Source organism: Girardinichthys multiradiatus, chromosome 23 (assembly GCF_021462225.1).
Source record: "Girardinichthys multiradiatus isolate DD_20200921_A chromosome 23, DD_fGirMul_XY1, whole genome shotgun sequence".
Lineage (NCBI taxonomy): Eukaryota > Metazoa > Chordata > Actinopteri > Cyprinodontiformes > Goodeidae > Girardinichthys > Girardinichthys multiradiatus.
Window position 1 is genome coordinate 17,976,176 of NC_061815.1, and position 19,484 is coordinate 17,995,659.

General features: G+C 40.1%; 1 long non-coding RNA gene across 1 annotated transcript; it reads left to right on the plus strand.

The window, feature by feature from the left end:
- The first annotated feature begins 325 nt into the window (after window positions 1-325).
- Window positions 326-2,033, plus strand: LOC124860993. Its single transcript, XR_007036533.1, has 3 exons — window positions 326-490; window positions 593-686; window positions 1,975-2,033. It is a non-coding gene; the product is annotated as an uncharacterized LOC124860993 (long non-coding RNA).
- The last annotated feature ends 17,451 nt before the right edge of the window (window positions 2,034-19,484 follow it).

Sequence of the window (19,484 nt, forward strand, 5' to 3'; positions counted from 1 at the left end):
CACTGTACCATTTTACTTCCACTTCACAATTATCCACTACTTTGTCTTGGTTCACCACATAAAAACTTAATAAAACACTTTGAAGTTTGTATTGGTACTGAATACTGTGAAATACACTGTGAAACATGTTTTATAACACAGCTTCTTTATCTGAATGCAAAGTATTGTGACAAACAAGCATTAAATCTCCTTCTCTCATTTCATGAAATAAATCATATCTTGTTCTACTCTGCAGGCTTTAGGGACATTAAACATTTTCCAAAATTGCATTGGGCAAGTTGTATTCTAATTTGTCCAGCTTAAACAAACAGGCTATTTAAAGGACATCAGCCTAACATAAGCTGCTTTATTTTGAGTGGACGAAGAAGGTATAAATAGACTCTGAATAGTGCAACAAGTAAATGCTTCATGTGAAATGGCTGGCGTTACATCATTGCCTGTGAGAGTGAAGTTCTGGAGAGGCACTGGGCTCTTTGGGCCAGTAATTATGGTTTGTACTAATGTTCTGGTTTCACAATCCAAACATTCTCAGAGCTGTTATTTGGTCTCTTTTTTTTTTCTCTTGCTCAGTAATTCAACTTGTTTTTTTCAGCTGAGAAAGCTGACAACATGAAGGAGAAGCCACTTGAAGATGGAGACATACAAGGGATAGGAGGAAACAAGCTAAAGAAGACAAAAGTCTCCATGTAGGTTGACATTTCAACTGTTAAAATGTATACATAGACACTTTTTTTCCTGTGAATGCATAATATTCACATCACTGCTACACAGCAACTGTCTTCTGGTGCCTGGAAAGCAAAAGATGTTTGATTCAACCATGAAATCAGCGTAATAGTAAGGTGTTTCTCCATAAAGACAGCCAGAGGTCTGTGGAGGCCACTGTAATGTAGCATCCACCATGTGGTTTGCACTGCAACTCATCATTACTGTTGGCTTGAGTCGGTGCTGCTGAAATGACTTGTATAAAATATCTGTGCTGCCGTAAGTGGTTCCAACTGGTAGCTTAATCACAGGACAATCATGCATCTCTCCTGCATTTATCTTCTGTCAGGAAGAGCTCCTGCTCTTTTTCAGATGCTGACCAGTATGAACAGCATCAGCATCTTTCTAAAGCCAGGCGTTCCATGGCTGGGACATTGCTGCCTTTTTGTACCAAAGTTAGCCTGCAACACAGAACGATGAGCTGTTATTCCACCTATAGCAGACAGCAGTCAGAGAAATTAAAGTTTTCTGAATCAGCTGAAATTGTTTTTGAGTTAAGCTGTTACATAGACCAGGAGCAAGTCTGGACATCTATAGTTGTTTACAGTGAAAGGGGGCTGAGCTAAAAGAAAGTCTTCAGTTTGCTGCAATCTGTTAATAATTAAAGAGAAACACTTGTTACAGCTGGCAAGTGGTCCTCCTGGAAGCTATAATATTTTCATAGTTTAAGGGGGACATATCATGCTTTTAAATCCTTCATTTTCACACCACAAATCAGTTGTGGTCTATATAAAGTGGAACTGCAATGCTTTGGTCGGAATTCCTTGTTATTGTAGTGCCACAGGCTCCTCTTTTACCCCTGTTCTGAGGTGTGTCTGAGAGCAACTCGTTTTGGTGCGGTCCCTTTAAATGTTACTGAGGCTCCACTCTACCCCATTTGGCCATTTTTGTAGTTTGATAACACACGTGTAATTATCTAGCAGAGCAGAAACAAAACAAAAAAGGCAAAAACAATGCAAAACAGTTTCTGTCATGATACTATTCAAAACACGAAGTACGGTCATGTCCTGAAGGAGCTAAAAGCAGCACACAGCACTAACATAAGGAGGCACGATGGTACTGCTATTAAAACAATGGCCAGGATGTAATACCAACACACAATAAATTCATGTCTAAATTAAAGTTTAATGGAGTTTAGATGAAAATTCAGAATGAAAGACTCACCTTCACCGCCTCCACCATCCAATGACTCTTCTGTGTGTCTCCAATCAGCATCCTGTCCGTCTTATTCATCATCCAATCACCTTCCGACGCCTCGGTTTTAAAGGACCTTCAGCAATGTTCATCCTCGCTTGTCAGCTGAGCTCATCCCTCCTCCACCCCACCTCCACCATCTTCCTTCGCATCTCCTCCTGGCTTCCTCGCTCCCTGGCCGCCAATCCACCACCAGTGTTGGATCAGGGGGAAGACATCTCTAAATCTATGCCTGACAAATGATCATCTTAGCTCATGTCATTCTCAGCATTCTTGTCTTCCTCCCAGGTCCGAGCACCAAAGAAATGACCATGTAATTTCTCATCATTAAAACGTTTCTAATTGCCATCCCTTTCTTTGTGAGTCTTTTCATATTGAATTGTCATTTTAGCGTTATTTGCAGCTTACTGCTTTGCTGTGTCTGTTGTTTCCATAGACAGAAGGAACTCAGCCATTTATTAGATGAAGTCTTTCTTTAAATTTTTCTTGACACTAGCGAAGGTTGTGTCAAGCCCCCGTCCTTGAAATGCTTTGAGCGGACAAAGAGGAAAATATGACCCAAACAGAATATAAAGATATCTACGCCGCACCAGGACAGACTAAATTCTACTTTTCTGCATTCCTACAGTCTGCACGTACTCAACATAATGTATTGAAGGGCTAAGAAGTGGATTTTGCATAATACGTCCCCTCTAAGTTGACCTGTGGCATTAGCGGTTTGATATAAAACACAAGCAGCAAAACAGAAGCTATTGGCTGTATCTGTCCACATTGGCAATCTGTATATAATATAGAATGTAGAAAATTACGATACAATGTTAAGCATTGTATCAGTTCTTTAAATGCATTTTAAGGGGTGGGATACAGCAACATTTGCTTTTTCACATGGAAATGTGATAGTGGAATATGGATTATATGCAATATGTTGTAGGTTTTGAACCAGTATCTTTTACCTTGCCTTGTAGGACTTTTAAAGCCAAGTTCAAAGTTCTAAAGGAAAGGTCTTGGCTTTAAAACACAACTGTGGTGTGTAAAATGTAACTATGCAGACCATTTTTGGTGCGGATATAAGGATAGTCTTTAAGTCCATGAAGTGATAGTCTCCATCCATACAACTCAAAAACAGCAGCAGCAAGGCTGCATAGGAAGTCTGTTGACACTGTGATGATATATTTTAGTTTTGTTAATCTGAAATTAAGAATCTGACTAACACTGTGCTTTGCTGTGTGTGATTGCACCCTTCATAGGTGCTACAACAAGTGCCAGCGTCAATATTTTGTCCCCTGTCAGTCATGTTAACAACTTAACCGGATGTTTAGCTGTTAGAAAAATCTAACAGAAATGTAATATTGTGACTCACCATGATCCCGTTAAGGGAGAGTTATTCCACCTTCTGGATCAATGAAGGGGTTGGTGGAGTATCATTTGTGTAAGCGAATGGCAGTCTCCAAAGAAAAATGCTGGAAAGGCAAAAGTGGGAAAAACAATCAGTCCAGCTGTGTTTGTTTATTGTTGGCAAGCATTCACACCTAAATCTTACCCTTTCATCAGGTATTGGACTGTTCTATGCTGTATCTCATTAGATCAAGTTTAGTTTTTAGTCAACAGTAAAACAGTCAACAGTGTGTTGACTGTTTTACATCCTGGATAGTGTTCAGAAAAAAGAGCGACATGTGGCATTTTTGTCATTAAAAACATAATATCTAGATATAGCACTGAATGTGTTATCTCAATAATAAAGATTTGGCTTTCTGTCTGATTACAGAGCCGTTCCAGTTCATGATCTGCATTCCAGCAAAAACAGCTTATTAATAACCGTCCTGCAACGCCTGCCTTTTCATACTTTCCCGAAGCTCTGTTTTCCAACAAGATACAGTAGGACCAGACAACGCTAGAAAAATAATTATTAAATGAAAAAAATATGAACAAGTAATGACAGGAAGAGAGAGAGATACAGATAAACAGTGCTTACAGTTTATCAAGCAAGGCACGAAAGTGTAGCAAATCTGGAATGCTGTACGAAGCTTCAGGCAAGTGCCTGGCATGGTTGGCATGGTGCCATGAGCTGTGCAGCCTGATGCAAGCCACACATTTCTGTGTGTTGCTGATTGCTGACGCCACATAGGCAGCTGGTTGTGACCTGCACAATGCAAACTGCCAAATCCCTTTTCACGGCTAATAAGATATAAATGCTTAAAGTCCACAGATCTGCATCAGTTAATCCCTTTTAAATTAAGACCAAAGAAAGTTTGTGTGAATACCAAGAGGCTGACCTTAGAACTAGTGAGTGGAAAAAAAATCCCACCCTCCAGCTCTCGACAGCAGTGCAATAGGACTCTGTCCTGAGTTAAGATGAGCCTGCTTTCAATCACTGCACATCAGGCTTTGTATCAGGTCTAATTAGTACATGTGGTTCTGCAGCACAGACCTTGGTTTCAGACATGGGCTTTTCGTGCACTGCAAACATTCTCCCACACGGCATCACCAGACCTCATGGTTATATGGCATGCATTGCGTGGGATGTGACGCACAACTTTTATGGATTCTCTATTTCTCATCTTAAAAGCACATGTGTCACACTGTGTATAAAATTCCACAAGATCAAAAGGCACAACAACACGGAAATACATTTCTGTGTGACCCTTGCACAAACAATGTGGTGCTTATCATTGCCAAAAGTCCTCTGACTTTTATCTGACTCTGAGATGGACTGAAATTTACATGATAGGAATTAAGGTATTTGAAGGGGGGAAAAAATAAGTCAAGCCAACTTAAATATGATGCAGAGGAGGAAGATGTATGGAGATAAGATGTCAAAAGCAAAATACCAAATTACAGAAAAAATGTTAAAATAAATTTGAAATTCATTGTTTTCTTTATAACCTTTAGCAACTAGTTTTCAAAAAGAAAAAGTCATTTTTATGTACATTTTGTTTTGGAAACCATGGATCTATGTTTTTTTCAGCTCCTCAGAGCAGTACCTGGCACCACTCTCACCTCATCATGAAATGCCAGGAGGGTGCAGTGTTTGGAAGGCTGTATTTTACACCAAGCAGTGATCCTGCTGTAGCCACAATGATGTATTTTGGCACCTAAACTTAGTGATACTTTCAGTGCTTATCATCTAATAGCAAGGAAAAGAAAAGCAACAGAACCTAATAACACTTTGGTTACTTATAGGACCAGCAAGGGAATATTGTCAGTTTCATAAATCTAAAATTCAGTCAAATGGAGGAAGAGAGGCCAAAAATTATGCTGCTGACTCAAGTAACACAATTCTGGAGGATATTACAGTCAGTATATTTGGAGAATATCAGTGAGGGTGACGTTTTTGGGTCTAAAGGCAGAACCTACCAAAGGCTTAGTTTTTGCTCAGGCTTTTTTATTAGACTCATTCAAGGAATCATCAAACCTGATGTAATACAAGACACCACCTTTGGATGACTGTAACTTAGAGCTCTTTGCTTACAAGAACCCGTCACGCCAGAAATAAGTGATGTTGAGAATCTTCACAAAGATGCTGATGTCTGATTTTAAAGTTGCATGGCAATGTGTCAAACATGAGGAAAAAAAATACACTGGTCAACACAAGTATTGAACGCATTCATTTTTTCTCAGTCCCCACCACGTTTTGGACGTCATCTTAAGCACACTCGGGTTTTACAGCAGGACAATGATCCACAGCACAACAACTAGTAAAGAATAACTCAAAAAACAATAAATTTAAGGTTTTTATGTAACCTAGAAAGATTAATCTACATTTAGAAAGCAGTTATCTTTTCCTTTAATAAATATAATCTTCATTTAAAGTAATTGTGAAACTCCTGAAGTTTGCAGATGACACCACTGTCATTGGACTGATCCAGGACGGTGATGAGTCTGCATACAGACAGCAGGTGGATCGGCTGGTACACTGGTGTAGTCAGAACTACCTTGAACTCAACCCACTCAAGACAGGAAATGGTGGTGGACGTTCGGAGAACACCACCCCCATACACCCCCCTCACCATTCTCAACAACACTGTGTCAGCTGTGGACCACTTCAGGTTCCTAGGAACCACCATCTCCTGAGGATCTGAGATAGTCCTCACACATAGACACTGTTCGAAAGAAGGCCCAGCAGAGACTGTACTTTCTGAGGCAACTCAAGAAGTCCAACCTTCCACAGGAGCTGTTGGTCATCTTCTACATTGCCATCATTCAGTCTGTCCTGTCTTCATCCATCTCAGTGTGGTTTGGCTCACAAAACAGGACAGGTCCAGGGCTGACCTTCCCTCCATCCAGGACTTATACAGGTCTAGGGTCAGGAAAAGAGCTGCTAAAATCTCTGCAGACCCCACACACCCTGCACATAAACTGTTTAGAGTTTTACCTTCAGGCCGTTGCTACAGAGCACTGTTCACTAAAACCAGCCGCCACAGAGACAGTTTCTTCCTCCAGGCTGTTTCTCTGATGAACATTTAAAAAAGTACCAAACAACTTCATACTGAAGGTGCAAATGCACCTTTGTATATGTTCATATTTGTATATATGTATTTAAGGACATAAAGATATATGCATAAATATATCTTATAACGCATAAAAAAAAACCCCAGAGAGCAAAGTGTACCGGAGTCAAATTCCTTGTTTGTATGTACGAACTTGGCAATAAAGGTGATTCTGATTCTGATTTTGTATCTCCTCTTGTTACCTATATCTGTCTTATCTCAAGTGTGACAAAAATGCCAAAGAAAAGCAATTAGTAAGGGGGCAGATACGTTTTCAGAGCACTACACAGTCAGAGGTCTACACAATAGGACAAAGTTAAAATTAACAGCCAATGTCTGGGTCTCATACTTAACCAGCTTTAGATGAAATATTATTTGTTTTATACAAACTAAGATAAATTACTAAAGAAGCTTTCGAGCATTCATTCAAAAAAAAAAAACCAAAAAGGAGTACACAGGAACTACTAATCAAGCACATTTGAATTAATGATCTTCGGGAGAATGGACAACCTTGTTATAAGCAGACTAGACATTTGGTATGGAGCAATCAGGTGCATTAGCATAATGGGAATAATGCAAACACAACAGCATTCCTTACAGAAGCAGTTGTTGCTATCCAAAAATTCAGAAACATTATGAGGTCATTTACAAATAACAAAGCTCATCACTAATAATTTAAAACTGAGAGAAATTATTCACAAATGGACTGCTTTCAGGACAGCTGCAAGTCCTCCAAGGAGTGATCACCACTGAATGTTCACTATGAGGTCAGATTCTACAGTCCAGGAAAAAAAACAAAAACTCAAGCTTACTGTTTCAGACTCCTCAGGCCTAACTGAGCATGTCAAATGTTTAATTTTATGGCTGCACATTTGAAAAAAAAGAACAAGGATTTCCAGGAGTACAGCTTAGGTCTGCAGAAAGGCATCTAAAAACCCTTTTGGAAAAACAAACTTTGGACAGACACATTTGGTCATAATGCATGGCACCACATTTAGAAAACACTAACTGTCAAGCACAGAGTAAGTGGGCTGATGATTTGGGCTTGTTTCCCTGCTTTCAGAATGTGAACATTTACAGCATAGCCACTGAGATCAGCATGCACTTCTCTGTGTATATCAGTAGTCTAGGGCAGTGGTTCTCAACCCTGGTCCTAAAGGTGCATTGTATGGTTTAGATCGGGCTCTGCTCCAACATACAGTGCCTTGCAAAAAAACTCGGCCCTGTTGAACTGGTCAACCTATTGCCACATTTCAGGCTTCAAACATTAAGATATAACATTCTAATGTTTTATGAAGGATCAACAACAATTGGGACACAATCGTGAAGTGGAATGAAATTTATTGGATGTGTCAAACGTTTTTAACAAATAAAAAACTGAAAAGTGGGCGTGCAATATTATTCGGCCCCTTTATTTTCAGTGCAGCAAACTCACTCCAGAAGTTCAGTGAGGATCTCTGAATGATCCAATGTTGTCCCAAATGACTGGTGATGATAAATAGAATCCACCTGTGTGTAATCAAGTCTCCATATACAGGTCCTTCTCAAAATATTAGCATATTGTGATAAAGTTCATTATTTTCCATAATGTAATGATGAAAATTTAACATTCATTTATTTTAGATTCATTGCACACTAACTGAAATATTTCAGGTCTTTTATTGTCTTAATACAGATGATTGTGGCATACAGCTCATGAAAACCCAAAATTCCTATCTCACAAAATTAGCATATTTCATCCGACCAATAAAAGAAAAGTGTTTTTAATACAAAAAACGTCAACCTTCAAATAATCATGTACAGTTATGCACTCAATACTTGGTCAGGAATCCTTTTGCAGAAATGACTGCTTCAATGCGGCGTGGCATGGAGGCAATCAGCCTGTGGCACTGCTGAGGTCTTATGGAGGCCCAGGATGCTTCGATAGCGGCCTTTAGCTCATCCAGAGTGTTGGGTCTTGAGTCTCTCAACGTTCTCTTCACAATATCCCACAGATTCTCTATGGGGTTCAGGTCAGGAGAGTTGGCAGGCCAATTGAGCACAGTGATACCATGGTCAGTAAACCATTTACCAGTGGTTTTGGCACTGTGAGCAGGTGCCAGGTCGTGCTGAAAAATGAAATTTTCATCTCCATAAAGCTTTTCAGCAGATGGAAGCATGAAGTGCTCCAAAATCTCCTGATAGCTAGCTGCATTGACCCTGCCCTTGATAAAACACAGTGGACCAACACCAGCAGCTGACACGGCACCCCAGACCATCACTGACTGTGGGTACTTGACACTGGACTTCTGGCATTTTGGCATTTCCTTCTCCCCAGTCTTCCTCCAGACTCTGGCACCTTGATTTCCGAATGACATGCAGAATTTGCTTTCATCCGAAAAAAGTACTTTGGACCACTGAGCAACAGTCCAGTGCTGCTTCTCTGTAGCCCAGGTCAGGCGCTTCTGCCGCTGTTTCTGGTTCAAAAGTGGCTTGACCTGGGGAATGCGGCACCTGTAGCCCATTTCCTGCACACGCCTGTGCACAGTGGCTCTGGATGTTTCTACTCCAGACTCAGTCCACTGCTTCCGCAGGTCCCCCAAAGTCTGGAATTGGCCCTTCTCCACAATCTTCCTCAGGGTCCGGTCACCTCTTCTCGTTGTGCAGCGTTTTCTGCCACACTTTTTCCTTCCCACAGACTTCCCACTGAGGTGCCTTGATACAGCACTCTGGGAACAGCCTATTCGTTCAGAAATTTCTTTCTGTGTCTTACCCTCTTGCTTGAGGGTGTCAATAGTGGCCTTCTGGACAGCAGTCAGGTCGGCAGTCTTACCCATGATTGGGGTTTTGAGTGATGAACCAGGCTGGGAGTTTTAAAGGCCTCAGGAATCTTTTGCAGGTGTTTAGAGTTAACTTGTTGATTCAGATGATTAGGTTCATAGCTCGTTTAGAGACCCTTATAATGATATGCTAATTTTGTGAGATAGGAATTTTGGGTTTTCATGAGCTGTATGCCAAAATCATCCGTATTAAGACAATAAAAGACCTGAAATATTTCACTTAGTGTGCAATGAATCTAAAATATATGAATATTAAATTTTCATCATGACATTATGGAAAATAGTAAACTTTATCACAATATGCTAATATTTTGAGAAGGACCTGTAAATGCACCTGCTCTGTGATAGTCTCAGGGTTCTGTTCAAAGAGCAGAGAGCATCATGAAGACCAAGGAACACACCAGGCAGGTCCGAGATACTGTTGTGGAGAAGTTTAACGCCGGATTTGGATACAAAAAGATTTCCCAAGCTTTAAACATCCCAAGGTGCACTGTGCAAGCAATTATATTGAAATGGAAGGAGTATCAGACCACTGCAAATCTACCAAGACCCGGACGTCCCCTAAACTTTCATCTCGAACAAGGAGAAGACTGATCAGAGATGCAGCCAAGAGGCCCATGATCACTCTGGATGAACTGCAGAGATCTACAGATGAGGTGGGAGAGTCTATCCATAGGACAACAATCAGTCGTACAGTGCACAAATCTGGGCTTTATGGAAGAGTGGGAAGAAGAAAACCATTTCTCAAAGATATCAATAAAAAGGCTTGTTTAAAGTTTGCCACAAACCACCTGGGAGACACACCAAACATGTGGAAGAAGGTGCTCTGGTCAGATGAAACCAAAATCAAACTGTTTGGCCACAATGCAAAACGATATGTTTGCCGTAAAAGCAACACAGCTCATCACCCTGAACACACCATCCCCACTGTCAAACATGGTGATGGCAGCATCATGGTTTGGGCCTGCTTTTCGTCAGCAGGGACAGGGAAGATGGTCAAAATTGATGGGAAGATGGATGGGGCCAAATACAGGACCATTCTGGAAGAAAACCTGTTGGAGTCGGCAAGATACCTGAGACTGAGACGGAGATTTATTTTCCAACAAATCTACAATGGAATGGTTCACAAATAAACTTATCCAGGTGTTGGAATGGCCAAGTCAAAGTCCAGGCCTGAATCCAATCAAGAATCTGTGGAAAGAGCTGAAGACTGCTGTTCACGAACGCTCTCCATCCAGCCTCACTGAGCTCAAGTTGTTTTGCAAGGAAGAATGGGCAAGAATTGCAGTCTCTCGATGTGCAAAACTGATAGAGACATACCCCAAGCGACTTGCAGCTGTAATTGCAGCAAAGGGTGGCGCTACAAAGTATTAACGCAAGGGGGCCGAATAAAATTGCACGCCCCACTTTTCAGTTTTTTATTTGTTAAAAAAGTTTGACACATCCAATAAATTTCATTCCACTTCAAGATTGTGTCCCACTTGTTGTTGATTCTTCACAAAACATTAGAATTGTATATTTTAATGTTTGAAACCTGAAATGTGGCAAGAGGTTGACCAGTTCAATGGGTCCGAGAACATTCGCAAGGCCCTGTATCTGATTCTAATGATTGCATTGCCTTGTCAGCATGCAATAAAGTACTGAAAAGGTCTTGTAATGACCCATTTATTTAAATAATTTTTATTGCAACAGAGAAACAAATCAACATGGTGAAAAGTTAGCCCAAAGGACCAGGGATGGGGACCACTGTTCAAGGGTCATATGCCAGGGCAGCAGTCCAATACCTAATTGCTAGTGGAAATGTTTTCGTTGGGCACAGCAATGATCCTTAAAACTATTCAGCAGAATGCCTGGGAAATCAAAGGATCAGTATGTTTAAGTGTTCCACTCAAACTCCAGGCCTAAACCAGACTTAAATTCTGTGGTATTTTAAAAGACATGTACATAGAACAAATGCCAGGAGGCCTGAATGAAGTGAAGCAATTCTATAAAGAAAAGTAGACCACACAATGATGTGAGGGACCAATAAGGTTAGAGAGAAGGTAAAGATGTTGCAGCAAACTAATTACTTTTTGTATCTAAGTAAGTATTTTAAAGATATGTGAAATCTTGTTTTTTGAGGTACTATGATTTGGACAATAGGCAACAAGAAACATTGTTCTCTAGTTTTATTTCTCATTTACTTTAAGTATAACTTTAAGCATTGCAAAAGTATTCATACCACTTTTTTTTTACAACTTTTTTACATTTCGTCATGTTACATCCATAAACTTCAGTGTATGTTATTGTGATTTCATGTGATAGAACAACACAATGTAGTGCAGAATTGCAAAATGGAAGGAAAGGTTCACATGGTTTTGAAAATATGTTAGAAATAAAAATCTGAAACGTGTGGTTTTCATTTGTTTTCCCCACCAAGTCAATATTTTGTAGAACCACCTTTTACTACAGTTATTGCTACAGATCTGTCAGGGCTAAACTGCTCAAAGCTTGTCAGATTGAATGGAAAACACATGCTATCAATCTTAAAGTCTCACCACAGATTCTAAATTGGTCTGGACTTTGACTGGGCTATTTTGAGAGATGAATATGTTTAAACCAAATCATTCGATTTTAACTCTGGCTGTAAGGGTCTTCGTCCTGCTGGAACGTAAACATTCACCACACACTATTCTTCCAGTATTTATTTAGCTTCATCCATCTTCCAATTAACTCTGACAAGCTTTTTTGCACCTGTTAAAAAAGAATCCCCACAGAGTGATGCTGCCACCACCATGTTTCAAAATGTGTTTGGCATGTTGAAGGTACTGAACAATGGAACCTTTCTGCCACAAGGGTTTTTTGATATAGGTCAAAAAGTTAAATTTTTGTTGCATCTGACCAGAGCCACTTCTTCCCCATATTTGCTCTGTTTCCCAAATGGCTTGTGGCCAACTGCAAACACGAATTCCTATAGCTTTTTTCCTCAAAGGGTTTTCTTCTTGCAAGGCTTTAACTGTGGTCAGATATCTGGAGTGCATGACTAATATACAGGGGTTGGACACTGAAACTGAAACACCTGGTTTTAGACCACAATAATTTATTAGTATGGTGTAGGGCCTCCTTTTGCGGCCAATACAGCGTCAATTCGTCTTGGGAATGACATATACAAGTCCTGCACAGTGGTCAGAGGGATTTTAAACCATTCTTCTTGCAGGATAGTGGCCAGGTCACTACGTGATACTGGTGGAGGAAAACGTTTCCTGATTCGTTCCTCCAAAACACCCCAAAGTGGCTCAATAATATTTAGATCTGGTGACTGTGCAGTGCAGGCCATGGAAGATGTTCAACTTCACTTTCATGTTCATCAAACCAAACTTTCACCAGTCTTGCTGTGTGTATTGGTGCATTGTCATCCTGATACACGGCACCGCCTTCAGGATACAATGTTTGAACCATTGGATGCACATGGTCCTCAAGAATGGTTCGGAAGTCCTTGGCAGTGACGCGCCCATCTAGCACAAGTATTGGGCCAAGGGAATGCCATGATATGGTAGCCCAAACCATCACTGATCCACCCCCATGCTTCACTCTGGGCATGCAACAGTCTGGGTGGTACGCTTCTTTGGGACTTCTCCACACCGTAACTCTCCCGGATGTGGGGAAAACAGTAAAGGTGGACTCATCAGAGAACGATAAATGTTTCACATTGTCCACAGCCAAAGATTTGCACTCTTTGCACCTTTGAAACCGACGTTTGGCATTGGCATGAGTGACCAAAGGTTTGGCTATAGCAGCCCGGCCGTGTATATTGACCCTGTGGAGCTCCCGACGGACGGACAGTTCTGGTGGAAACAGGAGAGTTGAGGTGCACATTTAATTCTGCCGTGATTTGGGCAGCCGTGGTTTTATGTTTTTTGGATACAATCCGGGTTAGCACCCGAACATCCCTTTCAGACAGCTTCCTCTTGCGTCCACAGTTAATCCTGTTGGATGTGGTTCATCCTTCTTGGTGGTATGCTGACATTACCCTGGATACCGTGGCTCTTGATACATCACAAAGACTTGCTGTCTTGGTCACAGATGCGCCAGCAAGACGTGCACCAACAATTTGTCCTCTTTTGAACTCTGGTATGTCACCCATAATGTTGTGTGCATTTCAATATTTTGAGCAAAACTGTGCTCTTACCCTGCTAATTGAACCTTCACACTCTGCTCTTACTGGTGCAATGTGCAATCAATGAAGACTGGCTACCAGGCTGGTCCAATTTAGCCTTAAAACCTCCCACACTAAAATGACAGGTGTTTCAGTTTCATTGTTCAACCCCTGTAGTTGTCATGTTCATACACCTGAACTCTGGATCCCTGCAACTCCTCCAGAGTTACAATGGACCTCTTGGTTGCCTCTCTGATAAATGCCCTCCATGCTTGACCATCAGTTTAGTGAATGGCCATTCCTTGACACGTTTGCAGTTGAACTATCCTCTTTCCGTTTTTGTATGGTGGATTGAACAGTGGATTGTTTAATAGCCTAAACATGATTTAATCTTCTTCACAACTTTATCATTGACCTGTTGTGTGTGTTCCTTGGTCATTATGATGCTGTTTGTTCACTTCTGTTTTCCAACAAACATCTGTGACCTTAACAGAGCAGCTGGATTTATATTTATTATTTGGGGTTGTTAGGGTAAAGGGGGCTGAATACAAATGCGTGCCGTACTATTTTTTACTTATCTTTGTAAAGAAAATGCATCATTTTCCTTCATAATCCTTATTAAATGCTTTAAAGTCTGTGGTGGTAATGTGACAAATGTGGAAAGTTCAAATGTTATGATTACTTTTGCAAGGCACTGTAAATAAAACTGGCTTTTCAGGAGTATTTTATATGATGGCAGACCAACCGCATGGTGCATACAAGTGAGAGCGCATTACAATGGCAATGTTTGTGACGGTCTGGTCTTTGAACCACAACGCCTACCATCATATTGTCTATAAAACCTTTTTTGAGTAGATGCTGGCTGGAGTGCAGAAACTGGCTGAACTGTGTGACTTTATTGGGAAAATTAAAGTAAGTGGTGTGGTGTACAGCATGTGTTACTGACAGCGGAATTTATTTACTAGCCTTAGGGAGATGTTCCTCAGTTACGTTGTGGGTGTTGAAAAGCTAATCCTCGTAGTAAATCATGACATTATGCATTCGAGCAGCTAAAATTATCCTCTGAAGGTCGGACACTAATTGTCGTTGGGGTTTGGCTGAATGCTGACAAAAGTCTTAGCAATCCACAGGCAGACAAACATCCAGATAAACATAGTTGCATTACTCTGACCACTTTACACAGCTCCTTGACAATGTCCAAATGTTGCAATTTCAATTTGCATGCCCTAAATCATTACACAAATGCAGGTATTTTAGGTAGGTCAAGATTGTTTTATTATTTTTAACACAGTAATTGCAGGGCAAATGATCTTAATTGTAACCCCAGCCTCTGAAATAAACATGGGTAAAAAAACAAAAGCGGTGATTATGGTTTTCTTTGGACCTGATGTGGGATTTGTGAAGCCGCTGCCAGCGGCCATTTCATGTCACTGTTTTAAATTCCTGCCCAATATAGACACACTGAATCACTCATCAGAACACATGCCTTAATGGAAGATAGTTCTGTGCAGCTCAGGAGAGATGCTCAATCCATCTACCCCCATCACTCCTCCCCCTGTGGAATGTTCCCCATGCTGCGCGAGCCACAATTTCCCAAAGTCCGGTGATGAATAGTGGAAAAACTGGCTTTGACAAATTATATTTATCAGTGCTTCTTTTTTCCCCCCACAAAACTGTTAAATCATAGCAAACCAGAAGACATGCATAAATGCCATTATAAAACATGAAGTGTTTTAGTGCTTTGGTTGGTTCATGCTCAGTAGAAAGCAAAGCCAGTGGTCTCAAATCTGCTTTTCCTGATAGGAATCTTAAATGCCTTGAGGTCCTTTAAAGTGTTTACATTTCTTGAAAACGTAGACCTAATTAGATGATATGAGCATTAAAATACTGCAACTGGACATTCACTATGTTTGTGGACAGGAATGGAGTCCCATGACAGTGTTTTAATGCCTTCAAAATTAAGATTCTAATCTGTCAGTCAAGTCAAGACAATGTTTGACTCATTGTAAAGAAAAAGTGTTAGTTACAACTCTCTAATTGGAGGAATGCAGTTGCTTGAGCCAGTGGCTCCTGAACCCATTTAATGCGTGGCAAGGCTGAGGAGGAATTTAGGCTTTGGAAGCAAAATACACAATATGCATCATTAAATAAGCAGCAAAAACATTTGTTGGAATGATGGTATGTTCTAATTAAACTTGAAAGAAAGAACCATCTTTCAGTAGACAGTGCCTTGCAAGTATCCGCACCTTTTGATCGATCAGTAAGAAGAAAATAGTTTTTTATTCAATCATATTTGTTATTTTATGTATACCTATTAAAACTGTTAGGTATGTGACATACAAACGTATTCACCCCCCATTTTGTTACATTACTACCACACACTTCAATAAGATAGATTAAAACAAAGTAGCATGTGTTTATAGAAAAGGACTAAAAATGTTTTGCAAATAAAAGATTGAAAAGTGTAATATCCATGTGTATTAACCCCCCATTAGTCAATACTTTGCAGACTCACCTTTTGCTGCAGTTGTACCTGGAAGCCTTTTGGTGTATACTTTACTGGCTTTACACATTTACATTTTGTACTTACATTTTTGCTCATTCTTTTTTTTTTTTAAATGCTCAAACTTTGTCAGACTGGAGGCAATTTGAATACGCATAAACCATTCTACTGTAGCTCTGGTGGTCTGTTTAGAGATGTCATCCTGCTGGAAGGTGAACTTATACCTGAGTTTGAGATCATTTGCATACTCAAGCAGGTTTTCTGGATTTCCCTGTGGTTTGCTTTGTTTTCTCACTAACCCCGAACACCGTCTCTGTCCCTGAAAACCTCACAGCTTGATGCTGCAACCACTGTCTTTCACTATAAGAATGTTGTGTTCAGGCTTGTGCACAGTTAGGTTTTCTACACATATTGGGCTTTGCTATGAGGACAACAAATACAATTTAGACCTCATCTAACCTTAGTACCTTCCTCCACTTGTTTTCTGTTAAAACTACATCAAGTGGGTTGAAAATAGAAATAGTGGCTAGAAAACTGTCAGTGGGATTTTTCAAGAAAACCACTTCTCCTGTAGAGTGGTGAGTGAGCCAGAATACTACATTTGTTAAATATCAGGGTTTGTTTTTAAATCTGCAGTGAATCTGTAGTAAACATTGCCACACTGGTGATGGAGTTACTCACAAAAAAACAAAACAAGTAAACTTCAAGAAAACACAAAGATACACTGCCAAAAGAAGGTGAATTTTGATATGCTGGATTTCATGTTTGCTAGAGCCTCTAAAGCACATGGTAAGTAAAGAACAAACCACTGCTAAACATGCCTATATAACTAGACGTGTTTAGCAGCATCAATGTGTTTCTTTACATTCGGCTCTCTTTCATGCCTGTAGTGAATTTATAGCCATTATTATTATGAGGTTGTGAAGAAGGTTTCACATTTAAAGCTCACCACATTATACTGAATTTGACATCCGAACCTGTTTGGATATATTAGCTTCAGTTGTTCTTTCAGTGTAATAGTCTATTTTCACTGAGCATCAATGAGAGGAGCCAAATTATCACTTCACAAGCTGGTGCAATTTTCTTCGATCTAATTAAATTTCTGTAAAAGTAATTTGTCTTTAAAAACACACTAGATGGAATGTAAAATACCTGACCTGACAGCTTATACTGTAGTTGCACACAATGTAAAGCAACCGACTGGAATGTTTAATATCATATCCTTTTATTAGCCTTGTCAGGACGTCTGCTATCAAAATTAATCTGTTAAGACATGCCGAAGTTGATAAAATGCAATGCCAAAAAAAGGGGAAACCTTGGAAATCCAGTACTGTTTTCCTCAAAATATCAACTGCACCGCATTGAATACCAATAGTGAAATTGTAGAATCATCAGATTTGTGCGTCAATCAAACCAAAAATGTGTCACAATGTTTTTATAATTTTTCACAGTAGTCTAGTGGCTGTCAGAGTGGAGTTTGAAAGAAGAAGAAAGCTAACCAATTTTAAATGCCCAAAATAAAGTTAACATTTCATTATCTCATGCAAAAAATAATTGGTGCAGTGGGCGTATCGGTCACATCATTGAAGGACAAACAGAAGCAGAGCTGACTGGTTATTGTACAGAGTCTGTGATCCAGGTAAATGTTGATTCCTCTTGTGAAACTACATCCAAAATATTATTTCTTCTAAACGAAACCCCTAATTGTTTAATCCTACAAGAAGCCTTTTACACACCATATATTTACTAATGCTAACACAAGAAGGCAAGCAATTATAAGCACACAGTAACCACAACAGGCTTAAATCAAAGCCAACCGTACTTTTGCTCAAACTTCCAATTGTGTGCTATTATTGCATTCGAGGCTAACTAGAGTATTTGATCTTTGGTGAACTTTTTAACAGTTGTAGAAACAACTTTAGTAACAACCTAAAGTAGTCATGTCATGTATGACTTTATTAGTGCCTCACATCGTTTTGGAGGAACTGCGGTTAATTTTTCTTTCAACATTGCCTAAGTTTAATGAGCCCAACAAGGATTTGATTATGTTCTGTTCCCTTGAGGTTCCACCACAGAATTTTAATCAGGTTGAGGTCTAGACTTCACCTGGACAATTTCAACAACCTGTTTCTTTTTTAGCTATGATTTGTTGCTGTGTTTGGGATCGGGACCTCACATGATGACCTCACATTTGACTCCGGAATACTTTTCATATTGAGTCGTTGTTAGTCAGTTCAGGGACTGCAAGATGTTCAAGTAGTCAAAGAGAGGAGAATTGCTTCACGTAACACCAGAAATGGCTGTGTGTTCAATCGAAAACATTTCTAATGAAAGTGATTCTGTTTCTTGCAAAGTTTCAGATTCAGAGTAAAACAATCAAGAGGAGAAAGTTTTTTGACCTCTTTGTAAAGGATCTAAAACTGTACCAAGATACAATTTCGGGCAGGGAAGGCACGATTGCGTCACTGTTGGTGAGCGCACTCTTGCGCCCTATTTGATGCGTGAAGTATAAACCTAGCTTAACTCAAGTCGTCAGCTAGCTGACCTTTTCCTGACCTGTACAGGTGATTATCTTATCTGCAGACCTGATCTTTTGTTGCAGTCTGGCCCTGTCATGGTTTGTGGCTTAGCCAAACCACACTGATGAATTTGCACAAGACAGGCTAAATAATGGCTACGTAGAAGAACACCAGCAGCTCCTGTGGAAGGTTATACTTCTTGAGTTGGAGCAGGAAGTACAGTCCCTGCTGGCCTTCTTCTGAACAGTGAATATGTGTGTTGACCATTTCAGGTCCTGAGAAAGGGTGATTCATAGGAACTGGAAGTGATCCACAGTTGACACAGTTTTATTGTCCTGGATCAGACCAATCACAGTGGTGTCATCTCCTAATTTCAGGATTTTCATAGACAGGTCTGGTGAGGTGCAGTCATTTGTTCAAAGAGAGAGGAGGAACTGAATGAGGAATGCGGTCAATGACCTGGGCTACTGACCTCAATTAATCTTATAATGGTTTGTTTCTTGGGGACCGGGATGATGGTGGAGGGAACCTCACACAGCTTCATAGACTTGTTAAAGATCTGACTGAAGATGGGGGCCAGTTGGTTTGTGCAAACTGTCAGGCAAGAGGGGGACACATCAGGTCCTGGAGCTGTCCTGATTCTTTGGTGCTAAAAGAGCCCATTTATATCTTTCCCTTGGGGTGAATTTGCTAGGAGCTCCATTCCTGGGAAGATGGCCCTGGTTATAAATGATTTGTCAATAATCTTTCTTATGGTTTAATAACGGACTTCAAATACGTTGGAAAAGCCCACAGTTTTGACTTCTGACTTCTAAGGTATGGTAAATGTAAGATAATTTATATTTAGGAGGACATAAAAACACAAGGCTGCATTTCATCTACTTCTAACTTGACACGTGAGGAATGAATAACTACAAAATTTGAACCTTGTACAATTTTTTATATTGAAGGTCCCAAAAGAAATGGACAGGATTTTTGTTTTCAGGGTTTTACCACTAGGTTTTACTTTACAACGCAAACACATAAATTCAACCACAGAAAGCTAGTAAAGTGTTTAATAATACA